General features: G+C 45.2%; 1 pseudogene; it reads right to left on the bottom strand.

The window, feature by feature from the left end:
* Positions 1–11,372: 11,372 nt before the first annotated feature.
* LOC112623664 lies at positions 11,373–11,795 on the bottom strand (annotated as a pseudogene).
* Between the last annotated feature and the right edge of the window lie 12,507 nt (positions 11,796–24,302).

Genomic DNA, 24,302 nt, shown 5'->3' with positions numbered 1-24,302 from the left:
AGGATAGTGAGGAAATATTAGGAACACCTTTATGGCAATAAATTCAACATGGATTAAATTGACACATCCTTTGAAAGGCACAAATTACCAAAGCTCACCCAAGAAGAAATAGATTACCTGAATAGCCCTATGTCTCTTCAAGAAGTTGAAATTACAGTTTAAAAACCTGTAACGAAAATCTATGGCCATGTGTGACTCGCACCTGTATTCCCAGCATGTTGGGAAGTTGAGGTGGGAGGATCATTTGAAGCCAGGAGTTCAAGGACAACATAGCGAGATTCTGAAGAAAAAAGAAAAAAACTAAAAAACTTAAAAAATTAGCCAGGCATGGTAGCACATGCCTGTAGTACTAGCTACTTGAGAGGCTGAGGCAGGATGATTGTTTGAGCCTAGGAACTGAAGGCTGCAGTGATCTATGATCACACTGCTGCACTCCAGCCTCGCTGACAAATCAAGGCCCTGACTCAAGAAAGGGAGAGAAGGAGAGAGAGAGAGGAAGAAATACTTTCCACCTCATTATCTGAGGCCAGAATTATCCTAGTATCAAAATTATCCTAGGACCCTGGTCAAACAACATGCTACGAAGGAAAGAAAACTACAGACCAACATTTCTCATGAACATAGGGTAAAATTCTAAGCCAATTTATCAAATTGAATCCTACAAGATAAGAAACAGGTAACAGCATGATCAAGAGGGAATATCCAAGGAGTGTAGGGTTGACTTAACATTTGAAAAATCAATCAATGTAATTCATCATATAAACAAACTCAAAAAGAATAATTGTATAATCAATACAGAAAGGCATTTGACAAAATCCAGCTTTTGCAAAATTCCATTGCAAAATTCAATGGACGTACAAATGAGCTACTAGAACAAATAAGTGAGTCTGTCAAGGTTGCAGGATAAAAAGTAGTGTACAAAAATCAGTTGTGTATGGTAGCAATGAAAAATTAATAATTGAAATAAAAAATCAACAACATTCGCAATCGCATAAACAATACTACCTTTGCAATCGCAGAAATACCTGGGATAAGTCTGACCAAAAAAATGAGAAAAATACCGTATACTGAAAACTACAAAATATTACTATGATAAAGAAGACCTAAGTAGATGATATACCTTGTTCATGGGTTACAAGACTCAATATTGTTAAGATGTCGTGTCATACTCCCAAAATATAGATTCAATATAGATTTAATATAATCTCAATCAAAATCCCAGCAGCCTATTTGTGCGTGCATGCGTGTGTGTGTGTGTGTATGTGTGTTTGTGTAAATTGACAAGCTGATTCTAAAATATTTGTAGAACTTCAAAGGACCTAGAGTAGCCAAACAACTCCACAAAAGAAGAACCAAGTTTGAGGACTAATATTACCATATTTTAAGGAGTTATTCTGAAGCTACAGTAATCAAGACAGTGTGGTATTGACATGAAGGATATACCAATAGATCAATGATACAGGAATTGTATCCAGAATATAAAGTACTTTCAAAACTCAGCAATAAGAAAACAAACAATCCAAATGGAAAATGAAGGAAAGACATCAACAGACATTTTACCAAAGAGTATATTTAGACAGCAAATAAATGAATGAAAAGATGTTCTAACATCATTAACCATTAGGAAAAAGGCAAATTAAAATCATGATATCACTAACTTCTACTAGAATGGTTAAAAGATAGCGATAACATGGAATTCTGACAAGTATGCTGAGAAACTTCATCTCTCATATATTGCCGGTGGTAATGTATAATTTCACAACAATTTGGAAAAATATTTCCCAGTTTACTTATAAAAGTAAACATGAAATTATTGTATGACACAGTATTTTCACTCTTGGGCATTTATCCTGGGGAAATGAACTTATGGTCACACAAAAACCCATACTCAAATGTTCATGGCAGCTTTATGTGTAATGAACAAAACCCAGGAAAAAAACAAATGTCCTTCAGTGTGTGAACTTGTGATCCGTGAAATACTGCTTAGCAATAAAAAGGAGCAAGTTATTAACACACCCAATAACTTGGAAGGATCTCAAGGGAATTATACACAGTGGAAAAAAACCCAGACCGAAAAGGCACTGTTGTATGGTTCCATTTATATAACATCCTTGACATGAAAAAATTGTAGGAATGGAGACCAGACTAGTGGTTGCCTGAGATTAGGGATGTTGGGGGTACGGAGGGGTCGGTGTGGCTGTAACAGGGCAATAAAAAGGATCATCGTGGTGATGGAACTCTTCTATATCTTGACTGTGATTGTCAGTACATGGACCTACACATGAAATAAAACTGCACAGAACACACCCCACCGCTGCCCCCAACACACACACTACAAGTAAAACTAAGGAAATCCGAATCAGGTCTGTGGATTGTACCAACGTCAATTTCCTAGTTTTGACAATGTGCTACAGTTATATTAGATGTTACCACTGGAGGTATCAAATGTTACACAGGACCTTTCTGTATGATATCCGCCACTTCCTCTGAATCTATAATGGTTTCAAAAGGTAAACACAAATTTGGGAAAGAGAAAAGGGGATAGGAGGAGGGAGGCCCATACAGGTCTATGTGAATGGTCCTGACTCAAACTTCCTTGCAGAATGGATGATTCCTGTGGATTTATTACAGTATTCGAATAAATAAATGGTCATGCATGGGAACAGTGATGAAAATGGGTCAAAATCAATGCAAAATCACAGTGGCTACTCCAACCCTGTGCGCTGAGCCTGGAGGAAGTCTACAGGGGGTGGAGGGGAATGAGGGTGGGGTGGATGTCTCCAGTAGACAGTTAGTCCTGGATTTCCGGAGGATGAAAAGCAACTGAGAGCATAGGAACAAGCAAAACAAAGAAGGCAGGTAGTGCTCAGAACATAAGGCCGCAGCATGCACTGCCTTTTGCACCGTAGGTAAGGCTGGTCTCTCCCTGAAAAAGGCAGGCAGCCAGGGTGACCCCAAGGACGGCAAGGCGGGGCGCAGGGCTGGGCTCTGTGGCAGCCTGTTCTGGTGCCCAGCCTCTGCTGGGAAGGAGCTGTGGGCCAGCCTGTGGGGAGGAATGCCTAGACTGGTTGAAGAGGGCTGTGGTGGGTCAGGATGTGGAGGGCACTCGTGGTGGGCTTCCAAAAACCTAGGATTGGTCCCCAGGACTCTCCCTCCATGTCTCCTTCATGCCCCCAACCCCAGCCATTGGCCATCCCCTGCTCTAGCTGGGGCAGCCTCCTTCAGTAGTGTTGATGGCAAAATTTTGGATCTTATTTTTAGCAAAGCTACTCTGTATATGACTTGTTTAGCATCACACTACCTGCCAAGTGGATATCTTCTCTGGGACAAGTTGCTGTCTTTGCCCATCTGTTATGGACTGAATGTTTCTGTCCCCTGAAAATTCATATGCTGAGGCCCTAACCCCAGTGTGATGGTCTTAGCAGGCGGGGCCTTTGGGAGGTGGTTGGGCTTAGATGAGGTCTTCAGGGTGGAGCCCCCACAGTGGGATTAGTGTCCTCACAGGCAGAGGATGAGACCACCGCTCTCTTGGGCATGTGAGGGTACAGCAAGGACACAGCCATGGAAAGGCCAGGAAGGGAGCCCTCACCAGGACCCCAGTCATGCTGGCACCCAGCTCCAGGGACTTCCCAGCCTCCAGAACTATGAGAAATCGATTTCTCTTGTTTAAGGCATGCAGTCTACGGTATTTGGTTATGGCAGGCTGAGCTAAGCCCCCATCTCTAGCAGTCACATTCAGTGACTATCCCTATCATGTTCAGAGTGATATCCCTCCAGGGGCATCTACTGCCTCCCCTCTCCACTAACCACTCAGCCACACCCATCCTTACTGCCAAGAGGTTTTTTTTTCCCCCCCTTTCTTCATTAAAACGTTTTTAGAGGCTAGGCATGGTGGCCCACCCCTGCAATCCTAGCACTTTGGGAGGCTGAGGCAGGTGGATTGCTTGAACTCAGGAGTTCAAGATCAGCCTAGCCAACACGGCAAGACCCTATTTCTACAAAAAAATACACAAATTAGCTGGATATGGTGGTGCATGCCTGTAGTCCCAGCTACTCAGGAGGTTGAGGTGGGAGGATCACCTGAGCCTGGCAGATTGAGGCTGCAGTGAGCTGAGATCACACCACTGCACTCTGGCCTGGGTGACAGAGCAAGACCCTATCTCAAAAAAAAAAAAAAAAAAAAAAAAAGACTTTTTTAAAGAATAGTTTTAGATTTATGGGAAAAAAGCAGTACAGAGAGTGCCTATGTACTTCCCCCAACACACACACATACACACACACACAATTTCTCCTAATATTAACATCTTTCATTAGTATGATACATTTGTTACAGTTAGTGAACCAATATTGATACATGTTGTTATTACCTAGGGTCCAGACTATATTCAGACACCCTTAGTTTTCCCCTGAGTCCTTTTCCTGTCCCAGGTCCCTCCAGGACCTCACGTTCCATTGAGTCCTCCTGGCTGTGAGTGTCTGAGACTCTCCTGGTTTGGGGTGGTCTTGACAGTTCTTCAGGGTGCTACTTGGGGAAATTGTGGAATGCCCCCTTGTTGCAATTTGTCTGATATTTTTTTCTTGAGATTAGATAGGCGCTTTGGATTTTAGAGAGGAAGACCACAGAGGTAAAATGCCATTGTCATCACGTTATTTCAAGGGCACATAGTCTCAATGTGATTTAGGGCTGTTGCTGTTGACCTTGATCAGCTGGACGAGGTGGTGATTATCAGGCATCTCCACTGTGAAATTACTCTCCTCTGGTCCCCTTTCCATTCTGTCCTCTTTGGAAGGAAGTCACTATGTGCAGTCCACCATTAAGGAGTGGAGAATTCTGCTCCCCTCCTTTAGGGTGGAATAGATACATAAAGTATTTCAAATTCTACAGGGGAGATCTCTTCTCCCCCACTCGTTAATGTATTCAATCTTTTATTTCTATCAGTGTGGACTCATGGGTCTTTCGACTTTGTTAAAATCCAATTCTAATACTGCTTTCTGTATCTTGTAGCTCAAACTGTTCCAGCTCTGGCCATTGGAAGCTCTTTCAGTTGGCTCCTGTGCCCCTTCAACATAAAACCATCAATGGGATGTGTGTTTTTTTACTGTTATGCTGAGCACTTCCTCACTTCCTGGCACCACAAGATGCTCCAGGCGCACCTCACATATCCTGCTTCAGTCCTAGAATCAACCATTTCTCTCAGGAATGTTGGTTCCTTTTTTTTCAGAATGGCACTAGACACTAAGGTCTGGGTGCTGGGTGTGCTCACCGATACTGAGGTCAGCCAGGTGTCTCTAATACACTGTTGTCAGGTTATGTTCTGACCTACACTCTCCACTCCATCAATCTACTCTTGCATTTTCCAGTTCTTAATTGGCATTCCCATATCTATGTCTTCCTCACCTCCAACCCCAGACCATCACATCCCCAGGGGGTTGTCACCTCCTGCATGATTTCCCAGCAGAAGTTGCCTTTCTCTTCTCTGGAGCACTCTGCACACTGAGGACACAGCTTGCTTGTTTGGTCTTGGAGTTTCTCTGCCCTATCTTCAGGCCCCTCCTTGGCTCTAAGCCTTGAGGGCAGGTCAGCGTCTCCAACCACTGACTCTCCTGAAGTTTCTAGCTCTGTAACTCATCCATCCAGGACTGCTTAGACCTTGACAATATATCACCATCCTGAGGAGTCCTGTCACAAAGGACTGAGAAAGCTTCCAGCTGCTGGGTTCTTCCTCCCTCAACCTGATGGAACCAGCCCAGCAGGAAGCCAGGAAGGGGTGTTGTTTCCGTGTTACTCTTCTTATCTGTAAGAATGCACACCAGCGGAGAGGAAGTGATATAATAAGGAACTTAGGAGGTGTCAGTTGAAGCTGGAAATAAGATTAATTGCTGTTAAGTCTCTTTAGTCATCCCATGTTGACTCATGTTTTCAAACTAACTATATCTACCAGTTAATACCATGTTAGACTATCTTCCATTTTAAAGAAAAGACTGGCCGGGTACAGTGGCTCACGTCTGTAATCCCAGCACTTTGGGAGGCTGAGGCGGGTGGATCACGAGGTCAGGAGATCGAGACCATCCTGGCTAACATGGTGAAACTCCGTCTCTACTAAAAATACAAAAAATTAGTCGGGTGTGGTGGCGGGCGCCTGTAGTCCCAGCTACTGGGGAGGCTGAGGCAGGAGAACGGCGTGAACCTGGGAGGTGGAGGTTGCAGTGAGCAGAGATTGCGCCACTGTACTCCAGCCTGGGCGACAGAGCAAGACTCCGTCTTAAAAAACAGAAACAAAAAAAAAAAAGAGAGAGAGAGAGAAGACTGATATAAAAGAGGGGTTTTAAAAGACTGAGTTGAGGAATTTATATAAATAGGGAAAAAAAAACTTGTAAATCTTCAAGGAACGAGTGTCAAGAGGTTTCTGTGGGGAAAAAGACTCTACAAAGTTACCCAGGCAGCTCTCTTAGGTTTAGAGCAAGGGAGCAGTAACACAGCAAAAAACTACACCAGAAGCCCTCCTTTTAAGGAGCTAAGATTGTGCTGAATTCTCAGTGTAACCTGCTGGATCATGGGGAGTAGAGTGTCTATGCAAGCATATTCCTCAGAATACAGGTTATGGAAAATAGTTTCTCCTCTGAGTGAACGTTATTCAATATTCGCTTTAGCGAAGAGGTCAAATTAAACTAGTTAGTTGGCAGCCAGCAAGATCCACCCAATTCCAAGGAAATGACTGAGGCCAAAGAGGATGCTTTTCATCTCTTATAATTGGAGAAATAATGGTCTCGTTTTCCTGTGGCCAACATTGGGGTTGGCCCCAATGGCATGTTGCCCCCAAACCCAGGTGGCATTTTCACCACAAGGCTCCTTCGTGAATTACTTGGGTCCATTGTAACGTGCACTGAGCACCTGGCTTATACTCCATCCAGTTCCTGTGGGGGCTGTGAGGACAGGAGGAAGGGATGAACCCACTCCTCCCTTTGAGGAGAAGACTTTTAAGGGGACTTCCGTCCCTATCTTGACCTCATCAGTTCTTGGCTCAAGCTGATGTGCTAGACGGTTATGCCCAAAGAGCTGCATGAACACGCGGGAAGAGGCAGAGCCTTGGGACCCTTGCCCGGGGAGGAAAGCCACCGGGAACTTTCTGGTCTTGGAGCTCCCCCCACCTCACCTTTCTCCCATTCCCAGGCCCCAGTGTACCTGTTTAGAAAGGCATTGCTCAACAGCACACTGGCTAGAGCTTCACAAGGGCCATTTTCCCCTAGTGGTGATGGAAACTTTTCTCAGAAGAATGCTTGACTTTACAGAAGCAACAGTTTTCTTAGATAAAACTCCATACCCAGTGATGGATTATCAGCTCCCACATTGTGCCTATGGTGACTTTCCTTGTTTTAGGACAGGGAGAGTCATGGAAAGGTGGCTGGACTTGGGGTAGGGCTGCCTTTTTTCTTTCTCTTTTAATATCCATGGATGGGGGTTGGAGGAGAGGCATCAGGGGCAAGCTGGGCGGGAAGGAACTGCAGAAGCGCACTGTAGTCACCTGAGCACCATCTGCAGGGAAAGCTTCGTGAGAAAGGTGAGAGCGTCAGATGGTTCAGGGACTGGAAACCCAGGCCATTCCTCGATTAGCATCTGTGAGCTCTGTCTGAGGAGAAAATACACACAGAAAAAAATGTATATTTGGCCGAGCTCAGTGGTTCATGCCTGTAATTCCAGCACTTTGGGAGACTGAGGCAGGAGGATCATGAGGTCAGGAGATGGAGACCATCCTGACCAATGTGGTGAAACCCCTTCTCTACTAAAAGATACAAAAATTAGCTGGGCGTGTTGGTGTGTGCCTGTAGTCCCAGCTACTTGGGAGGCTGAGGCAAGAGAATCACTTGAACCAGGGAGTCAGAGGTTGCAGTGAGCCAAGATCTCACCACTGCACTCCAGCCTGGCGACAGAGCAAGACTCTGTCTCAAAAAAAAAAAAAAAAAAAAGTATATTCTTACAGACTTTGTCTTTCTCAACTAGTGAGGTAAGTTGGAGGCCTTCCTTTCATTTAGGAGGTGCTCACATCTGGCACACTGTGCATCTTAGTGCCTCTTGGTTCTTAGACCACGCAGCACCCAGGGAAGATTGGGAGGTGTGAGAATGGGGGGCAGTTTCTTGGATCTATAAGCAGCCAGATTTGTCATGTTTCTTTTAGGCCTCTAACAGGCCTCCATCTCTTTGTTCCCAAGGGAAAGTCGTAGGCATATAATGCCTTCTGAACTTCTAAAATGTGTCACTTTTTCTCAGCTGGTAAACTTTGCCCCTATTTCATTTTAAAGTTCTCAGAATAAAAGTACAGCTGGTATATTTGAACTTCATAATAATAGCTGACATTTCTGAGCACTTCCTGTGTGTTCAAGCAGGTTGAGCATCTGATATACCCTCCATCAGTTCATGCCCCCTACAGCCCCTCAAGGCAGGTTTTGCTCACACAGGAAAATAGAACATACTGGTCCAAAACGCAAAGGATTGTAGATTGCGCTGAGGATGATGAAGAAGCTGATGCAGCAGAGCTCCATGCTGACCCTCTGTCTGCCAAAAGGCAGGACATAGATTGACAAAGAGAAAAGGTATCCTGCCCTGTCCCTTGCTCTGCCAGGGAGAACAAAGGTTGCCACCCAAGACAGCTGTGGACCTCCAGTGGCCTGGAGATGGAACCAGAGACGTTTACACTAACAAGCTTTACTTACTAACCTGCATCAGCCATGGCTTGCCTTCCCTCGAGTTGCTGCCCACAGAGACCCACAGTTCTTCTGCTTTATCCTGCTGCTTCTCCAAACTGTATTGTTCTTTGTTGAAGATGCTAGATAAGCCAGCGTTCTAAACCCCTGCTCCGAGTGACCTCTCACTGAGATTTCTCCACATGGTGTGTGCACTGTGCGTGTTCATCAACTGGCCTATCTTCCTCTTGTTAATCTGTTTTTTTTCCACAGGGGTCTGCCCTAACTGTGAACTTATGAGAGTTAAGGACAAATTCTATTTCCTCCCTGATACTCACATTTTACAATTAAATTTAGAGAAATTAAGGAACCTTCCCAAGGCCACTTGGCTAAGTAAGCAGTCAAACCAAAATTACTAACTAAATTTGATTCCACAGTTGGATTTTTTTTCTTTTTCTTGTTTTGAGACAGGATCTCACTCTGTTTCTCAGGCTGGAGTGCAGTGGCACGATCACAGCTCACTGGAGCCTCAACCTCCTGAGATCAAGCTCAAGGCTGGAGTGCAGTGGTGTGAACACAGCTCACTGTAACCTCAACCTCCTGAGATCAAGCTCAAGGCTGGAGTGCAGTGGTGTGAACACAGCTCACTGGAGCCTCAACCTCCTGAGATCAAGCTCAAGGCTGGAGTGCAGCGGTGTGAACACAGCTCACTGGAGCCTCAACCTCCTGAGATCAAGCTCAAGGCTGGAGTGCAGTGGTGTGAACACAGCTCACTGTAACCTCAAACTCCTGGCCTCAAACAGCCCTCCCGCCCCAGCTTTCTGAAGAGCTGGGACTACAGGCACGCACCACCATGCCAAGCTAATTTGTATAGTTATTTCTGTAGTGACAGGGTCTCACTATGCTGCCCAGGCTGGAATACATGTATTTATTCAAAAAGGAAGAAAATTCTCAAACTGCCTTTGCAAAAATCATAATAACAGAGAAAATTATGACCGTGAAAGATATCAGATCTAACTGACCCCATCTTGCTTCTAACCTCTAAACTGTTCTTCCTTCCTGGGTGTAGGCCAAACTAGCTTTGGGAAGGAATTTAGTGTATAGTTAATATAATAGCCTTTCCTAAAAGGCTAAACTGTTCTTGTAAAACAAAGGAAAGCCACCAGCCACCAAGTCAAGATGAGAGGGGCTAGAATTCTAAATATTACCAGCCATTATTCCAGAGGTCATAAGATTTGCAACTTCCCCAATTACTCTTAAAGGTAACATCATTACTGTGAACCTGAGATTGAACTTTTGAGGTATCTTTTCAGGATTTTGCATTTCTAACATCCAGATGGCCCTACCTGGACTTGCCAGTAAGTTCTGTGGCCCCCACCCAGGAACAGACCCAGCAGAAGAGAACAGCTTCAACTCCCTGTGATTTCATCCCTGAGCCAGCCAGTCAGCACTCCCAATTCGCTGGCCCCCTGTCCACCAAATTATTCTTTAAAACTCTGATCCCTGAGTTTTGGGGGAGACTGATAAAACTCTGGTCTCCTGCACAGCCAGCTCTGTGTGAATTACTCTTTCTCTATTGTAATTCCCCTGTCTTGATAAATTGGCTCTGTCTAGGCAGGAGGCAAGGTGAACCCCTTGGGTGGTTACAATTCTGACATGCTGCAACATGGATGAACCAAAGACATATGCTAAGTGAGGTAAGCCAGTCACAAAAGGAACAGTATTATATGATTTCACTTATAGAATCAGCAAATTCATAGATACAGAAAGTAGACTAGGCCAGGCATGGTGGCTCATGTCTGTAATCCCAGCATTTTGGGAGACCAACGGGGATGGATCACTTGAGGTCAGCAGTTCAAGACCAGCCTGGCCAACATGGTGAAACCCTGTATCCACTAAAAATACAAAAATTAGCTGGGTGTTGTGGCAGGCACCTGTAATCCCAGCTACTCGGGAGGCTGAGGCAGGTGAATTGCTTGAAACTGGGAGGCAGAGTTTGCAGTCAGCCAAGATTGTGCCACTGCACTCCAGCCTTGGTGACAGAGCAAGATTCCATCTTAAAAAAAAGAAAGAAAGAAAAGAAAGAACAGAGCCAGGTATGGTGGTGTGCTCCAGTAGTCCCAGCTACTTGCAAGGGTAAAGTGGGAGTGTAACTACCTAAGGGGTTATAATATCATGTCATCTACAGAGACAACTTAACTTCTTCCTTTCCAATGTGGATGCCCTTTATTTCTTTTTCTTGCCTAACTGCTCTAACAAGGACTTCCAGTACCATGTTGAATGGAAGTAGTGAAAATGGGCATTCTTGTCTTGTTCCTGATCTTAGAGGGAAAGCTTTCAACTTTTCCCTGTTGAATATGATGTTAACTTTGGCCTTATCATATACGGCCTTCATTGTGCTGAGGTGGATTCCTTTTATACCTAATTTGTTAAGAGTTTTTATGAAGAAAGCACAGTGAATTTTGTCAGGTGTCTTTTCTGCAAATATTGAGATGATCATATGGTTTTTGTCCCTCATTCTGTAAATGTGATATATCACATCAATTGATTTGAATATGTTGAGCCATCCTTGCATTCCAAGGATAAATCCCACTTGATCATGATGAATGGTTCCTTTACTCTGCTGTTGAATTCTAGTTGCTAGTATTTTTTGGGGGTATATAAACTATTAATTAAGAGACAAGGCCCCAGACTTATTTCTTCTTGGACATACCTATGGTATGGACCTGATGGCCAATGGTCTTGGTGTGCTGACCTTGGACACAAAAGTCCCAGAATTGGTGCAGCCCTTTATTGACCCAAATCTTCTTTAGTTTCTCCAGACCATTGGCCAGGTCCTGGCTATATTTTCCATCATGTACATCCTCCTGTCTATTCAAGAACCAGTCTGGGATCTTGTACTGGCATGGATTCTGCATAATGGTGATGACATGTTCCACCACATCCTCAGTGAGCTTTCCTGACCTTTTGGTGAGGTCAGTATCTGCTTTCCTCAATGCCACATGAGCATATCTTCGACCCACACCCTTAATGGCAGTGATGGCAAAGGCTATGTTCTGTCACCCCTTGAATACTCACAAAATGTGCTGGAACCTCTCAAGGATCACTGAACACATGGTGGCAGCATGAGCAGCAGTCTGTAGGACTCTGGTGTAAGAGTAGCTTGCTAGAATTGTGTTGAGGACTTCTGCATCTGTGTTCATTAGGGATATTGGCCTTTAATTTTCTTTTCTTGTAGTGTCCTTGCCTGCTCTGCTATAGGAGTAATGCTAGTCTCATAAAACAAAAGGTTTTATCTTTTTTCCCAAAAAAATTCCTTTTCTGATAAAGTGTCATTGCCTTTTTGCCCCAAGTCTGGCTCCATCAGTGAAACAATAAACTCTGAAGCTGATGTCACTACAATGCTCCCAGGCACTTTAGGATATTTGACATTTTATTTAGGAGACAGTTTCATTTTTCTACTGTGTGATTACAAAGAAATCATTTTCCATGCAGCATACTTGCTCTCAATCGAAACACTCGGATGTGATTTCAAAGCCTTGACACAGACCTGGTGGGCTGTGGATTTCCAGGATGGGCTGACTCTGGACACTGTAGCCCCCTGGGCCTCCCAGATATATGTGTGTGTGTGTGTGTGTGTGTGTGTGTGTGTGTGTGTGTGTGTGAGAGAGAGAGAGAGAGAGAGAGAGAGAATGAGAGAGAGAGAGAGACTGAGCAGTGACTGTCAGCCCTGATTCTAGATGCTGGGTGGCAGCCCCCAGATCCTAAAGGGAGGATCTGCTGATCCCAGAATTCACCCAAGCTGGAGAAGCTTAGCTTTTGGATGCTGTGCAGTCTTCTTGCACTTTTCTTCTGTACGCTGTGTAGATCCACATGTGATCTCTAAGGACTGAATTCTGAGGGATGCCAGCAGTTCAAGGAGATTAAAGTATCAACAGTTTACCATGTGCCAGAGAGTGCTAAGCAACTGTGTGAGTTTCCTCGTTTAGTTCTCCCAAGGACCCCATGAGGTAGGGACTCCAGTGCTCTCTCTTTTTAGCAAGACTGTGCATTGAGCTTCTCTTTGGTTTTCAATTCCCACAACCATAGTTTTAAGTCAAGACTTCCTCACTGGAACAACAGGCATAGAAGCGCTTGTGTCCCCTGACTCCTGGATATTGCTTTGAGGAGTCTGACCCAGCATCTGATGTGTGCTTGGCTGTGCCGAGACAGAAACCTTTAACTGTGGACATAGCAGAGGCTGGTCTCTAGGCTGGACACCATGCAGGTGACACTCAAATGACCGAGTAAATAAAGGGGATTCTGGGGATATGTATTCCTGGCAATAAATGACACAGAAAGAGTCACTGTAGGAAAACATGACTCCCGCCAGACTGCACAAAGGGTGGAAAGGGGGAAAGAGAAAGGTGTGTGCTTGATTCTCCCTGAGAATTGGAACAAGACAAAAATGCCCACTTTCACAACTTCTACTCAACTTGGTACTGGAAGTCCTACCCAGAGTCAGACAAGAGAAATAAATAAAGGTCATTCAAATTGGAAAAGAGGAAGTCAAACTGCCACTGCTTCCTGATGACGTGATCGTATACCTAGAATGCCCTAAAGACTCTTCCAAAAAACTCCTAGATCTGATAAATGAATTCAGTAAAGTTTCAGGATACAAAACTAATGTACACAAAGCAGTAGCTGTGCTATACACCAACAATGACCAAGCTGAGAATCAATCAAGAACTCAATCCCTTTTACAACAGCTATAAAAAATTAAAATGATAATAATAAAATACTTAGGAAAATACTTAACCAAGGAGGTGAAAGAGCTTTACTAGGAAAACTACAAGGCACTGCTGAAAGAAATCATAGATGACACAATCAGATGGAAACACATCCCATGCTCATGGATGGGTAGAATCAATATTGTAAAAATGACCATACTGCTCAAAGCAATTATAGATTCAATGCAATTCCCATCAAAATACCATCATCATTCTTCACAGAACTAGAAAAAAAAATCCCAAAATTAATATGGAACCAAAAAAAGGTACACATAGCCAAAGCAACACTAAGCAAAAGGAAGAAAGCCAGAGGGATCACATTACCTGACTTCAAATTATACTACAAGACTATAGTCACCAAAACAGCATGGTACTGGAGTAGAAATAAGCAGATAAACCAATGGAACAAAATAGAGAACACAGAAATAAAGCCAAATACTTACAGTCAACTGATCTTTGACAAAGCATACAAAAACATAAAGTGGAGAAAGGATATTCTATTCAATAAATGGTGCTGAGAAAACTGGCAAGCCACATGTAGAAGAATGAAACAGGATCCTCATCTCTCACCTTATACAAAAATCAACTCAAGATGGATCAAACACTTAGAATCTAAGACCTGAAGACATACAAATTCTAGAAGATCATATTGGAAAGACTCTTCTACACATTGGATTCAGAAAAGAATTCATGACTAAAAACCCAAAAACAAATGCAACGAAAACAAAAATAAATAAATGGCACCTAATTAAACTGAAAGGCTTCTGCACAGCAAAAGAAATAATCAGCAGAGTAAACAGACAACCCACAGAGTGGGGAGAAAATGTTCTCAAATTATGCCTCTGTCAAAGGATAAATATCCAGAATCTACAAGGAACTCAGACAAATCAGCAAAAATAATAATAATAATCCCATCAAAAAGTGAGCAAAGGGCGTGAACAGACAATTCTCAAAAGAAGATACACAAATAGTCAGCGAACATATGAAAAAACGCTCAACAGCACTAATGATCAGGGAAATGCAAATTAAAACCACAATGTGATACCACCTTACTCTGAAAGAATGGCCATAATTAAAAAATTTAAAAAACAATAGATGTCGGCATGGATTTGGTGAAAAGGGAACACTTTTACACTGCTGGTGAAAATGTAAACTGGTACAACCACCATGGAAAACAGGGTGGAGATTCCTTAAAGAAGTAGAAGTAGAGCTACCATTCAATCCAGCAATCGCACTCCTGGGTGTCTACCCAAAGGAAAAGAAGTCATTATATGAAAAAGACGCTTGCACACACATGTTTATAGCAGCACAATTCACAACTGCAAAAATACAGAACCAGCCTCAATGCCCATCAACCAATGAGTGAATAAAGAAAATGTGGTATATTTACAACATGGAATACTACTCAGACATAAAACTAAGTGAAATAAAAGCCTTTGCAGCAACTTGGATGGAATTGGAGGTTATTATTCTAAGTGAACTAACTCAGGAATGGAAAGCCAAATAGCGTATGTTCTCACTTACAAGTGGGAACTAAACCATGTGGATGAAAAGGCCTAAGAATGATGTAATAGACTCCGGGGGAGTTCAAGGGTAGAAGGGGGATGAGGGATAAAAGACCACATATTGTGTTCAGTGTACACTCGTGGGTGATGGGTGCACCAAAATCTCAGAAATCACCACTAAAGAACTTATCCATGTAACCAAAAACCACTGGTTCCCCAAGAAACTATTGAAATAAAGTAAAACTTTTATTTTTATTTTTAGAAAAAGAAAGGTGCGTGCTAGGAGAAAGGCACCAGATTAAAGGCGTGTGAAGGAGCTGGCAGGCTGGGCTCGGAGGGGGAATGGAGCCTCCAGCTCTCAGCAGGGCAACAGTGGAACCACCTGGATGGCGGGACAGAGAGGAGCTCACAGCTCGTCCTGGACCCCATCCCCAAAAGAAAATGTCCCACCTGCTCCTTCCAAGATGCAGGGGGCCTTTGTGCACAGGGCTTTGTGGGCTCTGTAGAAGTAAAAGTATCGAGTTTTTGCACCTCCCTGGAAATTCTCTCACAACTGCCACTGTATGCCCCGGTGTCAGCCGTCACCAGCCAGAATGGAGACTCATGCCCCAGGCCAGGTCCCAGACAAGTTTGTGGCTAAAGGAATTTCACATTTCTTTAGTCTGTCTCTCTATCTAAAGTAAAGGGAAGAAGGGAGGCCCTTTGAAATATCTAGAAATATCTGAGCTAAATGTATGGGTAAAAATTCCTTTCACAAAGTGCTATTTTTCAAAAGGAAACAGGGTGTCTATTTTCACCAAGATGGGTGTTTCACAGCACTTTGGGATGTTCATAACACTTTCTTGCTTTCATTTAGCCCAAGAGGCTGAAAAAGAGACAGAACTGAATGAATTTGCCTTGCTTATTCTTCCCTGAAAGATGGCAGACAGCAAGTTGCTGCTTGGCATAAACCCAAGACCTGTGTGATTAAATAATATATAACCATGGGGAGCCAGCAGGCACATGAATTGGTTTTCTAACAAGTGCACTTTCGGCCAAGAGGGTTAGCTGAGGTGCCTGCTCCCTCTCTGGAGCCAGACCAGCAGCCTCGGGGCTTTCAAATACAGCCACTGTCTGCCCCAGGCATATTCAAGACAGGGAAAAAAAATGCACATTTAAAGGAGTCCAAATCTTATGTAAAAACAAGTCCACAGGTCCAACTGGAATGGTCCTTCCAAAGAGGGAGAACATCAATTTAAATATTTGATTTGTATCCAAATCCATTTCATCAAAGACCTGGCACCCAGAACAGTCTGCCGACCCATCTGAGAAAGAACACAGACATTTCTGGTGTGCCTGAAAAGTAGCCTCAGCTCCCCAGGCCGCTGGAGCCAACAGCCAGAACTGGCTCTGAGTTTGGGGCATCAGGTTACCCAGTCCCAGTATTACACAGGCAAGTCCGGCTGAAACCGGAGCTGCCCCAACCCTTGCTTCACGCTGGCTTTGGGGCTTGAGCTTCCTCAGTCACAGCCAAACAGGGCCTGAGGCTGGGAGCTGGTGGGCTGGGAGCTGGGGCCGCCTTGGTTCTAGCTTCCCTGTGCTTTCTGCCGCTCTCTCTGGATCCTTCAGCGGCAGATTTTCGAATGGTCCGGCCAAAGCCCAAGACAGCCACCGAAAAATTGGCTGCAGTTTGCAAAGCCATTCCATCTTGCAACTGCTGTTTTCATTCAGAATTTTCTGGAATTCCAATCCTCTCCCACCGCCCTCCATTGTAGGTTTTTTTAAGTCTTCACACTTAGAAGGTACTTGGGCCTCTGAGGTGAGGACATGGGAAGGACTCAGATCTGCCTCCCCACTTTGGAAGGACACCCGAGACACAAAGGGACCCAAGGGAGGGCAAGGTGGAGCGCCCCAGCTGCTTCTGGGAAAAGACCAGGCCATAGACATGGGAGAGCAGGGAGCACCCCAAATCACAGCACTGCTCGACACGGCTGTTCACCTGGAGAGCAAGATGCCAATCGTGAAAAAGCAGAGCACGAGAAAAAGCCAAGTCATCATGCAGACAAGTCTCCCTCCCTACCACGCCTGGCGCACAGTGGATGCCCAATAAATGTCAGTTCAGTCGAATTGCTTGTTGACGAGATTGCCTCACTGAGTACCAACTTCCTCTCTTTTTGTCCATTAGAAAGGTCAAGTTACGTGTACTTCATGGACTGTTCCGAGCAACTCTTCTGACACTTTCTAAAAAACAGCTTTGCTGATCAAGACCATTAGGGATATTTTGTCCCAAATATTCAAAAATGCATGTCAGGGGGGAAAACTAACTCCATAGAAATCTTTCTTTAAAACAATTTATTTATTTATTTGAGATAGAGTCTTGCTCTGTCACCCAGGCTGGAGTGCAGTGGTGTGATCTCAGCTCACTGCAACCTCCACCTGCCGGGTTCAAGCAATTCTCCTACCTCAGCCTCCGAATAGCTGGGATTACAGGTATGCGCCACCACATCCAGCTAATTTTTGTATTTTTAGTAGAGAAGAGGTTTTACCATGTTGCCCAGGCTGGTCTTGAACTCCTGACCTCAAGAGATCCACCCACCTCGGCCTCCCAAAGTGCTGGGATTACAAGCGTGAGCCACCGCACCTGGCCTAACAATTTATTTATTTCAATTGTGGTAAAATACAACGGAAAATTTACCATCTTAACCATATTTATTTTTATTTTTTTGAGACAGAGTCTTCCTGTGTCTCCCAGGCCGAGGTGCAGTGGTGCGATCTCGGCTCAAGCAATCCTCCCACCTCAGTTTCCTGAATAACTGGGACTGCAGGTGCATGCCACCATGCCCAAAAATGTTTTGTGTTTTTAGTAGAGATGGGGTTTCAGCATGTTGCCCAAGCTGGCTTGAACTCCTAGGCTCAAGCAATCCACCCACCTTGGCCTCCTGCAGTGTACCATCTTAACCATTTTTAAGTGTGCATTTCACCAGTGTTAAATGCCTTCACATTGCTGTGCAACCATCACCACCATCCATCTCCAGATCCCAAACTGAAATTCTGTCCCATTAAACACTCATTTCTTACTCTTCCTCTCCCTGTTCCCTGGCAACCCCCATTTGTCTCTGCGAAATTCACTACTCTAGGAACCTCACATAAGTGGAAAAAATTGTTTTTTAATTTAGAAAATATCTTGTGGCTAAGGAGACAATTATCAGCTAAATCCACAGATTTGACATTTCTGTTCCATGAAGCCACAGTGACACAACCTCTGGTGTTCCAGGGTGACCAGTTCTTCCTTTGGTCACTGTTCCTGAGGGAGTGAGAGCCAGGCTGCCTCAGGGTTTGACACAGTCTCTGGGCAGGCTCCATGCTCTCCTGGAGGTTTAACTCAGTGTGCGTGATGTGGGTCAACCTGGACCCCAGGCGGACATGCATGCTCGGCCAGTGGCTCTGTGACCCCACCTTTCATCCCTTCCCTCCCTCAGTCCACGCTTCCCTCAGCCTGTGCCCTGCTTAAGTCCCTCCTGAGCCTGGAGACTCCTTCTCCATCCAGCTCCTGCCCACAGTCAGCCCCTGGGCTACCCCATGTCGCCCCCTCTCTCCAGGCCTGCAGCCAGCCCCTTTCCTCTCCCCTTGTTCTTATCAAGCACATCAATGACTTCCCAATGCCAAGTCCAGCAGGCCTATTATAGGCTGAGCTGTGTACCCTCAAAATTCGCTGTTGAAGTACTAACCTCCAGCGTCTCAGAATGTGACTATATTTGGAGATAGGCTCCTTACAGCGGTGATGAAGTTAGGGCGAGGCCATCAGAGTAGCCCCTAATCCAGTAGAACTGGTGTCCTCATAAGAAGAGGAAATTTGGACATAGACAACACTCAGAGCAAGGAGTGAGCGTGTGAGGACACGGCAGGAAGGTGGCCGTCTGGAGCCAACAGAGAGGCTTCGAGAGGAACCAGCCCTGCCCACCCTTTGCTCGCGGGCTCCCAGACTCCAGAACTGTGAGAGAGAAGGTGTCTGTTGGTGAAGCCCCCAGTCTGTGATACTTTGTTATGGCAGCACACAAACAAACAAATACTAAGCTCCTTCTGGTCCTCGTCCTCCTTGTCTTCCCCTCTCCCTGTGCTTGCCCCCGGGTGCTGGTGCTCTGAGGCGACCCCTCCTCTCTGTGCCTGGCATTCCTCTCTCACAGTCCCGGCATCACACATGCCCTCCCCGGGCCTCAGCTGGGTGTGCTGACTGCTTGCCAGACATTCGCTTAAGACTGCTTCACAGGCAAATCCAAGTCGGTCAGGTCAAAACAGAATGCGTGGCCCTCTTCCGCCACACCCAGTTTCTTCTTGTTTCCGGTGTCACGGACTCCTCGTCCCTTCAACCCTAACCGATCAAACACCGCGTCCTGATGATTTTACTTCAAAGGCATTTAACAAAATCCCCTCAGTGATTCCCTGTCACAGGATGAGATTCTAGCTCATCCATCTGGTATAGAAGGCCCCCCTCCAGCACCCCCACCACTCCCCACCACTCTGTACCCCACACCCCGGCTCCTGGAGGGTTAGGCTGTCTCACGTTCTTGGACTGTGCCTGGTCTGAAACACATTCTCCCTTTTTTTTTTTTTTTTTTTTTAACCATAGCCTCTCTCAAACGTTTATCTTCTAAGACCCAGCTCGGGCATGACCTCCTCCAAGAAGGCACCCCTGAATTCCCGGGCTGGGTTGAGCGCCCCTTCTTGATGGGTGCCCTCATCATCGTCATCACCAGGGTCTTGCCATCATTGTTACAGTTATACAGCAAAATCATGTACTGAGCAATGGTCGTGTTGGGCACAGGTTTAATCTCATTTTACCCTTACAACAGCCCTGTGGAGGAGGTACTATGCTATCCTCAGTTCACTGCTGAGGAGACTGAGGTGCAGAGAGGTTCAGCCACTTGTCCAGGGTCATAGTCTATTACAGCATTATTCATCACCTTTGTATCAAGACCCCATCTTCTAATCTCCTCCTCCTTTGTATCGCCTGCGATGGTCTGAATGGATGTGGTCCCCCCGAAACTCGTGTGTTGAAACCTAATGGTCAATGTGATAGTATTAGGAGGTGGGGCCTTTGAAAGGTGAATAGGTCATGAGGGTGGACCCCTCATGAATGGGATTAACGCCCTTATAAAAGAGGCTCCAGGGAGCTCCTTTGCCCCTTCACCATGCGAGGACACGGTGAGAAGGCACCATCTGTGGTAGAGAATGTGGGGCCTCGGCAGGCACCACATCCACCAGCACCTTGATTGCGCACGTTCAGCCACCAGACTGTGTGTGTGAATAGCACATTTCTGTTGTTGATAAGCCACTCCATTCATGGTATTCTGTTGTAGCAACCCAAACAGACTAAGACACTGCCCTTGAGAACAGGAGCCACATCGAATTTATTTTTGGATCCCCAAGGCTCAGCGTAAGTAACATGATAAGGAGTTGTTGCCATGAAGAACTGAACAGAATAGAATGGAACCTCTCACAGGCCACCTGGTCTGGCAAAGGCAAGACACCAGCTTCCCGGCTTCAGCTCCTGCCCTATGCCCAGGACTGGCCTTAGGTAAGAGTCGGTCCGCACGGAATCAGTTCTGTAAGAAAGGAACCTGCCTACACGTGAACATCTTCCCTGTCTGCTCCACCAAGGTACACTTCTCTTTAAGGGAGAGAACACCCTCATTCCATAAGTCAAAGTGAAGATTCAAAAGAAAATACGGCTGGTCCCCGCCTTTCTCTGCTTGGCATTTTGCAATTTTATCCATTGGCCAGTTTGTTGGTTTGAAGACCTACCCTTCCCTTTATCAATCAATTCCAGAATCAGTAATGCTTTATTCTTTTATAAGCAAAGAATGCATGCATTGTTGAGATGTACATATCATTACATGGAAATCAGTCTGCTGAGAACTATTCTGCTTTTGATTATTTCATATGGGGCAAAAAGAGCAAGTGAAGATGCCAATGAGAAGAGGCTTTTGTTTTTGTTTTTGAAGTGCAGTCTCACTCTGTCGCCCAGGCTGCAGTGCAGTGGCATGATCTCGGCTCACTGCAACCTCCACCTCCAAAGTTCAAGCAATCTTTCTGCCTCAGCCTCCTGAGTAGTTGAGATTACAAGTGTTCTCCACCACACCCGGTTAATTTTTGTATTTTTAGTAGAGATGGGATTCTGCCATGTTGGCCAGACTGGTCTCAAACTCCTGACCTCAAGCGTTCCACCCGCCTCAGCCTCCCATAGTGCTGGGATTACAGGCATGAGCCACAGGGCCCAGCCAGGAGTGTTTGCTTTAAATACAATATAATGCTTCAGCCTGGGTGTAGTGGCTCATGCCTGTAATCCCAGCACTTTGGTAGGTTGAAGCAGGCAGATCATTTGAACTCAGAAGTTTGAGATCAGTCTGGGCAACATGGTGAAACTCCATCTCTACAAAAAATACAAAAATTCGCCAGGCATGGTGGTGCGTACCTGTAGTCCCAGCTACTCAGGAGGCTGAGGCACGAGGATCATTTGAACCTGGGAGGCAGAGGTTGCAGTGAGCCGAGATGGCGCCACCGCACTATAGCCTGAGCAGCAGAGAGACACCCTGCCAACCAACCAATCAATCAATCAATTAAGCTTCAATCAGTAGGAGCTTTTAAAAATCAACTGAAGCCCGGGCACAGTGGCTCATGCCTGTAATCCCAGCACTTTGGGAGGCTGAGGTGGGCGGATCATGAGGTCAGGAGATCAAGACCATCCTGGCCAACATGGTGAAACTTCGTCTCTACTAAAAATACAAAAATTAGCTGGGTGTCGTGGAGTATGCTGTAATCCTAGCCACTCGGGACGCTGAAGCAGGAGAATCCAGGAGGCGGAGGTGGCAGTGTGCCTAGATCATGCCACTGCACTCCAGCCTGGGTGACGGAGTGAGACTCTGTCTCAAAAATATATATGTGTGTGTGTGTGTGTGTGTGTGTGTGTGTGTGTGTGTGTTATATATATACAGAAAAGCTACTGACCCTGAGTACAGCTTGATGAATTGTCACAAAGTAGGCACACCTGGGACACCCAAATGAAGAAAGAGAATATTACCAGAGCCATCCTCCCCACAAGCACCATTCCCCAAAGCACTAAGCAGCTCACTGACACTGGTTCTTAATACCATAGTTGGTTTGGCCTGGGTTTTAACCTTGTCTAATATAATCATGCGGTATGAATTCCTCTGTATCTGGCTTCTTTTGTTCAACACATTGATGAGGTTCATCAGCTGGGTTTAGCAGTTGCTAATCCACTTTCATTACTATAAGAATTCATTTATAAGTTTATTAAAATGTATTTAGGCATTCTCCTGGGTTTTTTTAAAATTAACTTATTATTGTTATTTGTTTTAGTGACAGGGGCTTGCTCTGTCACCCAGCTGGAGTGCAGTGTTGAATCATAACTCACTACAGCCTCTGACTCCTGGGCTCAAGTGATTCTCCTGCCTCAGCTTCCTAAGTAGCTAGGACCACAGGTGTGCACAACCACGCCCAGCTAATTTTCAAAATTCTTTGTAGAGATGGGGGTCTTACTATGTTGCCCAGACTGGTCTCGAACTCCTGGGCTCAAATGATTGGCCTCCCCAAGTGCTGGGATTACAGGCGTGAGCCACAGCGCCTGACCAGCCATTCTCCTGTTGATGGACATGTACACATCACTGGTGAACACGTTTTCACATTTCTTTTGGGTCTATGCCTAGAAGTGGCATTTCTGGGTAGTGGAGTATGCTGGTGTTAGTAGATACTGCCGAAGAGTTTTCCCAAGTGGTTGTGCTATTTTACATTCTCACCAGCAGTGTATGAGAATTTCAGTTACCTCACATTTCTCCCAGCACTTGGTATTAACAATCCCTATAGTTTCAGCCATTCTGGTAGGTGAGTATTTGTTTCTCACTGTGGTTTTAATTGGTTGATGCCGTATGAGGTTGAGCAGTTTTAATTTTCTTCTTGGCCAATTGCATCATTTTTTTCTTTCTTCCTTCCCTTCCTTTTCCTTCCTTCTTTTATTGTTTCTTTCTTTTGTGAAGCAGCTGTTAATTTCTTTTTCTTTTTACAATTAATTAAATTATTTTGTTATTTTTAACTCTGGTTTTATATCTACTCAGCCATCTGAGTAGCTTGGATTGCAGGCATGAGCCCCTGTACCCAGCTTCCATTTTTACCAGTGTGCAGTTCAATGGCATTAGGTACATTCATGTTGATGTGCCACCATTACTGCCATCCATTTCCAGCTGTTTATTTCTTTGGCTCTCTCTTTTTTTTTTTTTCTATTGAATCATCGATCTTTTCTTACTAGGTTGTAGGAATTCTTTATATATTCCAGATATGGGTCTTTTGGCTACTGTATATTCCTTTTTACTTTCTTACTGATGAAAAGAAATTCTTAATTTTACTATCGTCTAATGTAACGATCTTTTTCTTTTGGGTTAGTGATTTTTGTGTCCTGTTGAATAAATATTTATGTATCTCTTACAGAGCTTTTAAAATCTACATCTGCCTACTAAGCTCTACTCTTCTGAGTTTTGTTTTTCCATAACCCCAATAAATCTCTTGTGTAAGCCCTTCAGTGTCCTGATGCCTACACTGTGCTAGGAAATGAACCAGGCGCCATCACAGATGTTCTCTCCTATTTTGTGGGGAAATTATCTTCATCATGATTTGCCCAAGCCAGAACACCATATGTACACTGGAAAATTTCCATGGCTCCCCAACATCTGGAACCCTTCCTGCATCGGAGGGGGATCGGATTGGTGCAGGAGTGGGGTCAGGGGAGTGCCCATTCCCAGCCCCACCTGCATCCCACAGGTGCGGGACTTGGAGAACGGAGGTGTGGTGTTCTTGAGCAGAGCCAGGCCGGGGCTGTGATTCTGCAAACAGACTGAGGACATAGATGAGTCTGTTTGCATTGCCATGGGCTGCAGGGGTGGCAGAAGGTGGGAGAGAAGCGAGTAAAGGAGAGATCCAGATGAAGAAGAGCAGAGCACCAGGAGCAAAGCCCTAAGGAAGGAAAGAGAGAGAAGGACCTGGTTTAGCAGCTCAGCACCGCAGGGATGAGAGAGAGGTTGCAGGGATTGGCTCCAACACCCACCGCCCCCGCTGGCGCCCCGTCTCTGGTTTTTGTTGTTTTGGCGTCGGGACTGGCTAAGAGTCCCAGATTGTACAGAGCCTGACCAGGAAAGGTAATGAGGGCCCTGCAAAGCTTGGAGAGGGGAAGTCAGGGCTGTCCTGTGGGCAGAGGTTCCAGGGCACGTGAGCCAAGTTGGGGTTGTGGTTAGGGCCAGGCCTCCCAGAAGGGGCCCAGGCCAGTCTTCCCTGTCCTCCTTCCTCCCCACCTCTCTCTGAATTG

This window comes from Theropithecus gelada, chromosome 4 (genome assembly GCF_003255815.1).
Source record: "Theropithecus gelada isolate Dixy chromosome 4, Tgel_1.0, whole genome shotgun sequence".
In the NCBI taxonomy this organism is placed as follows: domain Eukaryota; kingdom Metazoa; phylum Chordata; class Mammalia; order Primates; family Cercopithecidae; genus Theropithecus; species Theropithecus gelada.
This window is presented reverse-complemented; position numbering and strand designations above follow the sequence as displayed.